Genomic DNA, 8,817 nt, shown 5'->3' with positions numbered 1-8,817 from the left:
GCTTAGTTGAACTCATTCACTTGTGATATATCTCTATGAATATTAAATAGACTATTGAAATCATTCACCATTGTGCTCTTCCATGCGGTACTTCTTAATTTGTTTGGCTTCAATGAAAATTAAATAGTAAAGGAGAAAACTCAGGTACAAAAAAGGATAGACTCATTTAAAAGATTACTTTTATAACAAATGAATGGAATATTTTAAGTATCTATGGAGATTTTTAGTCATCCAGGTCATGATTGTCTCAAGGGTGTTTTTTAACTGAAGAAGCTACTTGGATGAGAAACAAAATGTTTTCAAGGAAAAACAAAGTCCAGGTATCTTTTGAAAAAGCACCTTTGGGACAATATTTTAAATCTCAAATTAACTAATTCTTTATATCACTATATTAAGCATTGTCTTTACATTTCAGAAACTTTTATACTAGTACATTAAAATAATCTCAGGTGTTAATATCACTTAGTTGAAATTTCCATTATAATGAAAACAGACGTTTTGTTGACAAAATTCTCGACAAAATGTCAAAGTAGTCAGAATATAGATTTTATAGTCAGTATTCAGATACTCAAAATATAATATTCACTTGCTTCTGATTAACATAATGCAAACTATTCCGTGAATGTTGAAAAATGTTGTTTCCTTAATGTGTAACTTTTTTTTTCATTTTATGTGATTTGAGACTACTATAGAGCTGAAAACAAGGACCGTAATATTTATGAATTTACATAAAAATAATAGTGTTGGAAATGGACACTCACTGTTGATTTATTTCTTTCCCTTTGGTATTTGTGTTTTGTTTATACAGTTACTTTATCTGGATAGTAGAAATCTAGATAAATACTACAGGTGAAACTCGAAAAATTAGAATATCGTGCAAAAATTCATTTATTTCAGTAATGCAACTTAAAAGGTGAAACTAATATATGAGATAGACTCATTACATGCAAAGCAAGGTAGTTCAAGCCGTGATTTGTCATAATTGTGATGATTATGGCTTACAGCTCATGAAAACCCCAAATCCACAATCTCAGAAAATTAGAATATTACATGCAATCAATAAAACAAGGATTGTACATAGAACAATATCGGACTTCTGAAAAGTATAAGCATGCATATGTACTCAGTACTTGGTTTGGGCCCCTTTTGCAGCAATTCCTGCCTCAATGCGGCGTGGCATGGAAGCTATCAGCCTGTGGCACTGCTGAGGTGTTATGGAAGACCAGGATGCTTCAATAGCGGCCTTCAGCTCTTCTGCATTGTTTGGTCTCATGTCTCTCATCTTTCTCTTGGCAATGCTCCGTAGATTCTCTATGGGGTTCAGATCAGGCAAGTTTGCTGGCCAATCAAGCACAACAATCCTATGGTCACTGAACCAGGTTTTGGTGCTTTTGGCAGTGTGGGCAGGTGCCAAGTCCTACTGAAAAATGAAGTCAGCATCCCCATAAAGCTTGTCTGTGGAAGGATGCATGAAGTGCTCCAAAATCTCCTGGTAGATGGCTGCGTTGACCCTGGACTTAATGAAGCAAAGTGGACCAACACCAGCAGATGACATGGCTCCTCAAATCAACACAGACTGTGGAAACTTCACACTGGAGTTCAAGCATCTTGCAGTGTGTGCCTCTCCATTCTTCCTCCAGACTCTGGGTCCTTGGTTTCCAAATGTGATGCAAAAGTTGCTCTCATCAGAAAAGAGGACTTTGGACCACTGAGCAACCGACCAGATTTGTTTTTCTTTAGCCCAGGTAAGATTCTTCTGACGTTGTTGTTTGTTCAGGAGCGGCTTGACAAGAGGAATACGACATTTGAAGCCCATGTCCAGGATCCGTCTGTGTGTGGTGGCTCTTGATGCACTGACTCCAGCCTCAGTCCACTCCTTGTGAAAGTCCCCAACACTTTTGAATGGCCTTTTCCTGACAATCCTCTCCAGGCTGCATGCATCCCTGCTGCTTGTGCACCTTTTTCTTCCACACTTTTCCCTTCCACATAACTTTCTATTAATGTGCTTTGATACAGCATCCAACTTAGTTTGCAATTACCTTTTGAGGCTTTCCCTCCTTATGGAGGGTGTCAATGATGGTTTTCTGCACAACTGTCAGGTCAGCAGTCTTTCCCATGGTTGTGATTCCTACTGAACCTGACTGAGAGACCATTTAAAGGCTCAGGAACCCTTTGCAGGTGTTATGGCTTAATTAGCTGATTAGAGTGGGACACTTTGAGCCCAGAAGATTGAACCTTTTCACAATATTCTAATTTTCTGAGATTGTGGATTTGCGGTTTTCATGAGCTGTAAGCCATTATCATCTCAATTATGACAAATCACGGCTTGAACTACCTTGCTTTGCATGTAATGAGTCTATCTCATATATTAGTTTCACCTTTTAAGTTGCATTACTGAAATAAATGAACTTTTGCATGATGTTCTAATTTTTCGAGTTTCACCTGTACATACCATTAAAAGGTTAGAATTTTCTTCCCGGTTTGTTGTTATCCAGTTATTCTCTAACTTTTTGAAGCCCATAGGAAGCACTATTGTGTAGTGTATACATAGTCATTTAGAAGAAAATTATTTATGAATCATAGATAGATAGAATAGATAGAATTCTTTATTGGCCAAGTGTGATAGGACACACAAGGAATTTGTCTTGGTGCAAATACTCTCAATATACATAAAAGAAAAGATACACTCATCAAGAGTCAAGAATCATAAATTTTAAATTTATAACACATTGTAAATTATTTAACTTTTAATTAGAAATAAAAATGCAGACATAACTATGAATGCACCTAAAGTAGCCATTTACTCAATCCAGCTGGAATAAACTATAATGACTGGTGTTTTATTCTTTCCAAATATGAAACTCCTTGAGAGCAATAATACTCGAATTAGCTTTATTATATAGGTTAACACGTATGTAATAGATGGGATAACCTTTTGCAACGTAATGCCTCTCACCCTTCTCTGGTCGCTCTATCAGTGGAAAAAATATCCTGAGTTTTGAATGATACTCAAGAGAACAGAACATAAAGTTATATTCTGTGCCTCCAGAATAGATCTTTATGTTAAACACTATTTCATTTTCATCATGGCAATAAACTATTTTTCTTAAACTAGGAACATTATTCCAGTGCATGTCAATTTATTATTTTATATTATTAAGTTTTTTAGGAACAAGGCAATGCATGTTTGAAGCTCTTAATAGTACACATAGTTTGAAAATCTAAATTGTAAAAAGAGTTTAAACCAGTACTTAAAATATAGTATTTAGTTTTAAAGTTTACCGAGTAAACAGTGTAAATCAATAGATCTAACTCCTCTTCCCATGCTGCTTAATCATTAGTAAGAGTGCAATGATCATTTAAACATTAAGCAACACTATGTTCTGTGTGATAACATCTTGCTGCCCACAATTATAATTTTAAACCACATCATGATGTAAAAGCTTCATCAGGAAAAAAAACTTGCTACAGAAATGACTTTGCAGAAAGAAAAAGTATAAAAGTATAAAAGAACACATGCTGAAACATTATGTACAGTTTGGTGCCTCCAACTGTTAACCACAACTTCCATCTTGCATGACCAAGTTGGCTGGAAATGGTATGAAAAATGCAGTCTAATACCTCTGATGGATAGCAGATTGAGGACAATTTTGTTCAGAGTATGGGAAAGATATTAAATGTAAAAATAACAATTAATAACCAAATAAAAATAATTCATAAAAGCAAAATAAAAATAAAAAGGTAATGGGAACAGAACATATTTCATTTTTAATATAGGAATGATATATTGGACTGATTAGTATATCTGTATTTTAAGAGTGATTAAATATAATAGTCCAAAGTGGGAAAATATTGTGTCTCTCAATGTTTCAATTTTTGGAAATGCAATTGCCATTAAAAAGTTCCTTCAACTGTTTTTGTCTGCAATTCCCAGCATTTTTAAGGGACAAGACCCCTGTTTGAACCTGCTCTTATTCATTAGTTGCAGGACATCATAGGATCAGAGGAACACTATGTTTATTGTTATCCTACCTCACAGTTAGATCAAGGGAGAATTTAAACTCAATTTCTCAGAGAGCTTCCGGTGGCAAGGCAAGGACGAGCAGAGGGGCAGAAATCTGCTGTGGTTTCAGCTAACCTTTTCTTGAGTTTGGTGCAATCTTTCGGGGTGCTCGAGTCCTGGAGAGACCCGTGCCGATGTGGGGGAACCTCGGATCATAGGGTGGGGAAGGCAACCCCCCCTGCAACGAAGAGGAAACCCTCCAGAGCCCAACGATCAAGAATAGCCCCATGTTAATGCAGGGAAATGATGAAAGAGCTAAATTTGACAGATATATGGAGAAGACTACATCCTGGGAAAAAACAGTTTACATTCTATTCAAATCCCCACCAAACATGGGCACGGATAGATATGGCATGGATGAATGGGGAAATAGCAAACGAAATAAAAGAAGTGGAAATTTTGCCCAATGAATGGGCAGATCATAACCCAATTCAGATAATATGGAAGGGTAGGGTAAAACCAAAGAAAAGATGGACGTTAAACACTCAATTAATAAAAGAGAAAGAATACATCAATAAATTAAAGGACGAATTAAACTTTTTTATAAAAGAAAACGATAATGGAGAAACTACAAAACAAAATATATGGGATACAATGAAGGCGGTAATAAGAGGTATAACAATCTCTTATAATGCCAAGAGAAATAAGGAAAAATATTCCCAACAAAATAAACTACAACAAAGAATTAAGGAGCTGGAAACTCTACTACAGAATACTCCAAAAGATACAAAACTGCAAAACCAGATAAGTATAGCTAAACATAAATTGAATTTAATTGAACAAGAAAAAATGATTACAAATTTGAATTTGACTAAACAAACCTATTTTGAACATGCCAACAAGCCAGGAAGATGGCTATCTTATAAATTAAAAAAAAAGAAAGAAAAGAGAATGATATACCAGTTAATAGATAACAAGGGAGATATATACCAGGAAATAGAACAGAAAAAAGAAATAATTCATAAATACTTTGAAGATCTATACAAAAAAGAAGAGGTTAGTGAAGATAGAATAAGGAACTATTTAGATGAAGTTAAAGATAAGGTAATTGGGGAAGAAATGGCAGAACTATTAAATAAAGACATTACTGAATCGGAATTGAAATCAGCAATAGACAACCAGAAAAATAACAAAACCCCGGGCCCAGATGGAATCCCAGGGGAGCTCTACAAGGGAATAGTAGAACAAATCGGACCATTTATGTTGGAAGTTTTTAATGACGTTTTACTAGCAGCCAGGATGCCAGACTCATGGAGGGGGGGCGCTGATTTCGCTGATCCCGAAGGAGGATACAGATCCCAGATATATAAACAATTACAGGCCGATTTCACTCCTAAATACCGATTATAAAATATTCACTTCTATTATAGCAAACAGATTAAAAAGATTGCTAAACTTGTATATACATGAAGATCAAAACGGATTCCTTCCAACTAGGCAAATAAAGAATAATCTAAGAATAGTATTAGACGTACTAGAATTTTATGAAGCCCACCCTGAGAGACAAGTATCACTCATGTTCCTAGATGCAGAAAAAGCTTTCGATAATCTGAATTGGCAATTTTTAATTCAAAAAAATTATAATTTGAATCTGGGTACCAAATTTGAAAATATTATAACAACTATCTATGACACACAACAAGCCAATATAATAATAAACGGGGAACACACTAGCCCAATAAAGATAGAAAAAGGAGTGAGACAGGGCTGCCCACTCTCTCCTCTGCTCTTCATATTATCATTAGAGACATTATTAACGCGAATTAGGCAAAATTCAGATATAAAGGGATTAACGGTTAAGAAAGAGGAATTTAAATTGCAAGCATTTGCGGACGACATGATTTTCTTCATTGAAGAACCAATAGATAGGGGACTAAAATTGATGAAAGAACTAGAAAAATTTGGAGCAGTAGCAGGACTTAAAATAAACAGGAAAAAAACCAAATTAATGACCAAAAATTTAACAGAAAAACAGAAAATAGAATTAGAAGAAACAATGGAAATACAAGTGACAAAGAAAGTGAAATATCTAGGAATTTGGCTAACACCACACTGTAAGTCACTTAAAGAAAATAATTATGACAAATTGTTACATCAGGTAAAGAAAGATTTAGAATCATGGAGTAAACTTCAAATTTCACTATTAGGTAGGATTGCCACCATTAAAATGAACATTCTCCCCAAATTTCTATACATATTCCAAACGATCCCAATTAAATTACACAAAAAGTTCTTCGAAGAACTTAACAAAATAACCCTCAAATTTATTTGGCAAGGGAAAAAACCCAGAAAAATGTAAAAGCAATGCAAGATATGAAGAGCAGAGGAGGGTTAGCAGTCCCAAACTGGGAGTTATATTATATGGCCACCTCGTTAGTTTGGTTGAAGGACTGGGTGAATTTAACTAATAAAAGAATATTATTTCTAGAAGGCCACGACTTACAAAGGGGGTGGCACGCTTTCTTATGGGATGTAGGGAAAACCAGTCAAAAATATTTTCATAGACATTTAATTAGAGACGCGCTACTAACAATTTGGAAGAAAATACGGAAAAAACATTACATAAAAATACCAATATGGATTTCAACAATGGAGGCGATGATTCACCCAAACAATCTGGAAATTACTAAAATGATTAAATATAAAGACTTATTGGACCCACAAGGAAATTTGAAATCGAGGCAGGAAATTCATGACCAGGGACAAAAAATTGATCAATGGGTTTACCTTCAGATTCAAAGTAGGTACAAACAAGACAAGAAAGAATTTGGAATTAACAACAAACTTCAACAATTAGATAAAATTTTATTAGGACCGGACAAAAAAAACATAACAAAATTTTACAATTATTTACTAGAAACAGAATTAGAAGAAGAAATTGTAAAAGGGAATATGATTGCGTGGAGTCGGAACGTGGGACGTAGTATTACACTAGCGGAATGGGAAAAAGTTTGGGGCAGGAATAATAAGATCACAAAATCGGTAGCATACAAGGAAAATCTTTATAAAATGTTTTATAGATGGCATCTCCCTCCTTCGAGACTAGCGAAGATGCACCCCAACATGAGTCCGTATTGTTGGAAATGCAAGAAAAAAAGAAGGAACCTTTTTCCATATGTGGTGGACATGTACAGAAACCCAAAATTACTGGAAGAAAATCAAAACTTGGTTGGAAGAAATTACAAAAGAGCAGATCGAATATAAACCAGAGTCCTTCCTACTAAGGATCTTTGACAAACAAATTTCCAAAAAAGCTAAATACATAACAATACATATCTTAACCGCGGCCAGATTAGCCTTTGCTCAATATTGGAAACAACATCAAATTCCACCAGATGAAGTGATTATTGATAAAATTTCAAAATGTGCAGAAATGGACAAACTGACTTTGGCACTAAAAAACTAAGATACTTCACTATATTATGATAGTTGGAATTGTTGGTACAATTGGATTGATCAAAGATAAATTATATACCATAAGGCATAAGAGGAAAGTATTAACCTATAATAATGAGATAGCGATATATGTATAGAATAGGTGTGTGTATATGACATAAATCAAAGGCTATGAAAAAAGATCTTGCAAACTGTAAAAATAAGAATGCTTTTAACTTTTCTTCCTTCTTTTTCTTTTTTCTTTCTTTTCAATCTTTTCTTTCTTTTCTTCCTTCTTTTTTTCTCTCGTTTATTTGTGTATGTATCGTTGGTTGTTTTTAATTGTAAAAACTAATAAACTGTTTAAAAAAAAATAAACTCAATTTCTGCATATTTCTGCCTGGGATTTATGAATGTATGTTTTAAAAGATGCTTATGACAAGTCTATACTGGTATAGGATTGATGCTTCAGTCTTTCCACTTTGGCTGGATAGTTGGTTACAAAATATTTAACAACGTAACTCTATGAGATCCACAATCCTTTTGCCTCCCGAAGAGGCAAAGCCTTAAGCAGAGCAGGCCTTTTGTAAATGAAAACAGGCCAATTAATTTTGGGGGGAAAGTAGTATTTCTAGTTTCTAAAGTAAAAAGCTTCATTTGATGTTATTTACAAGTGCTGGATGAAGAGTATTCTGATACACAAATAGAGCGAAGGTAGGACATTACTTTTCTTCAAATGTTCACTGTTACAGTTTGTAGGCAGATCTAATAGGTTTTTTTTCTTTAGTGAATTATCTTCAAGTACCAGGCATAAAACAAACCTAATTTACCATTGTAAGATTTTTCTCAATTTCCTTCAGTCATTTAATAATTCAATCATTAGAGTTTGCTCTAAATAATTGTAAACTGCTTTTTTTTTCCCCTTGTAAAACAATTCATTATTTTAAGGGATTGTTTTACCCAAATTATTGCATTGTTTAAAGAAGTGTTTTTGCACAATAAAATTACTTTCTTACTTAAAATTGTAAGGTACAATTTCTATACCTTCTCTGTAATTGTTGATTATGTTAATTTTACAAATAACAAAGTAACAGAGAATGCTTTATATTTTCAATAAGAATTTTAAAACAGTTCAGATAGTCATAGTTATTTCTGTAGAATATTATGACCTGCAATGTAAAGGCATTGTTTCTGCCCACTTCATCTTCTAGAGATCTTATCTGGGGCAAGAGGATCTTGCTAATAACTCTGGCCTTGTCATTACCACATAGATTATTGCAATGCGCTCTTAGAGGGCTGCCTTTAAAGATGACTTGAAAACAGTTGGTTCCGAGTGCAGTGGCCTATATGTTAGCTTGTTGATAGCATTACTTTAGACC

The sequence above is a fragment of the Notechis scutatus genome, chromosome 1 (assembly GCF_049901735.1).
Source record: "Notechis scutatus isolate UNSWTSFEM ecotype Mainland chromosome 1, rNotScu1.2, whole genome shotgun sequence".
Taxonomy (NCBI): Eukaryota; Metazoa; Chordata; class Lepidosauria; order Squamata; family Elapidae; genus Notechis; species Notechis scutatus.
This window is presented reverse-complemented; position numbering follows the sequence as displayed.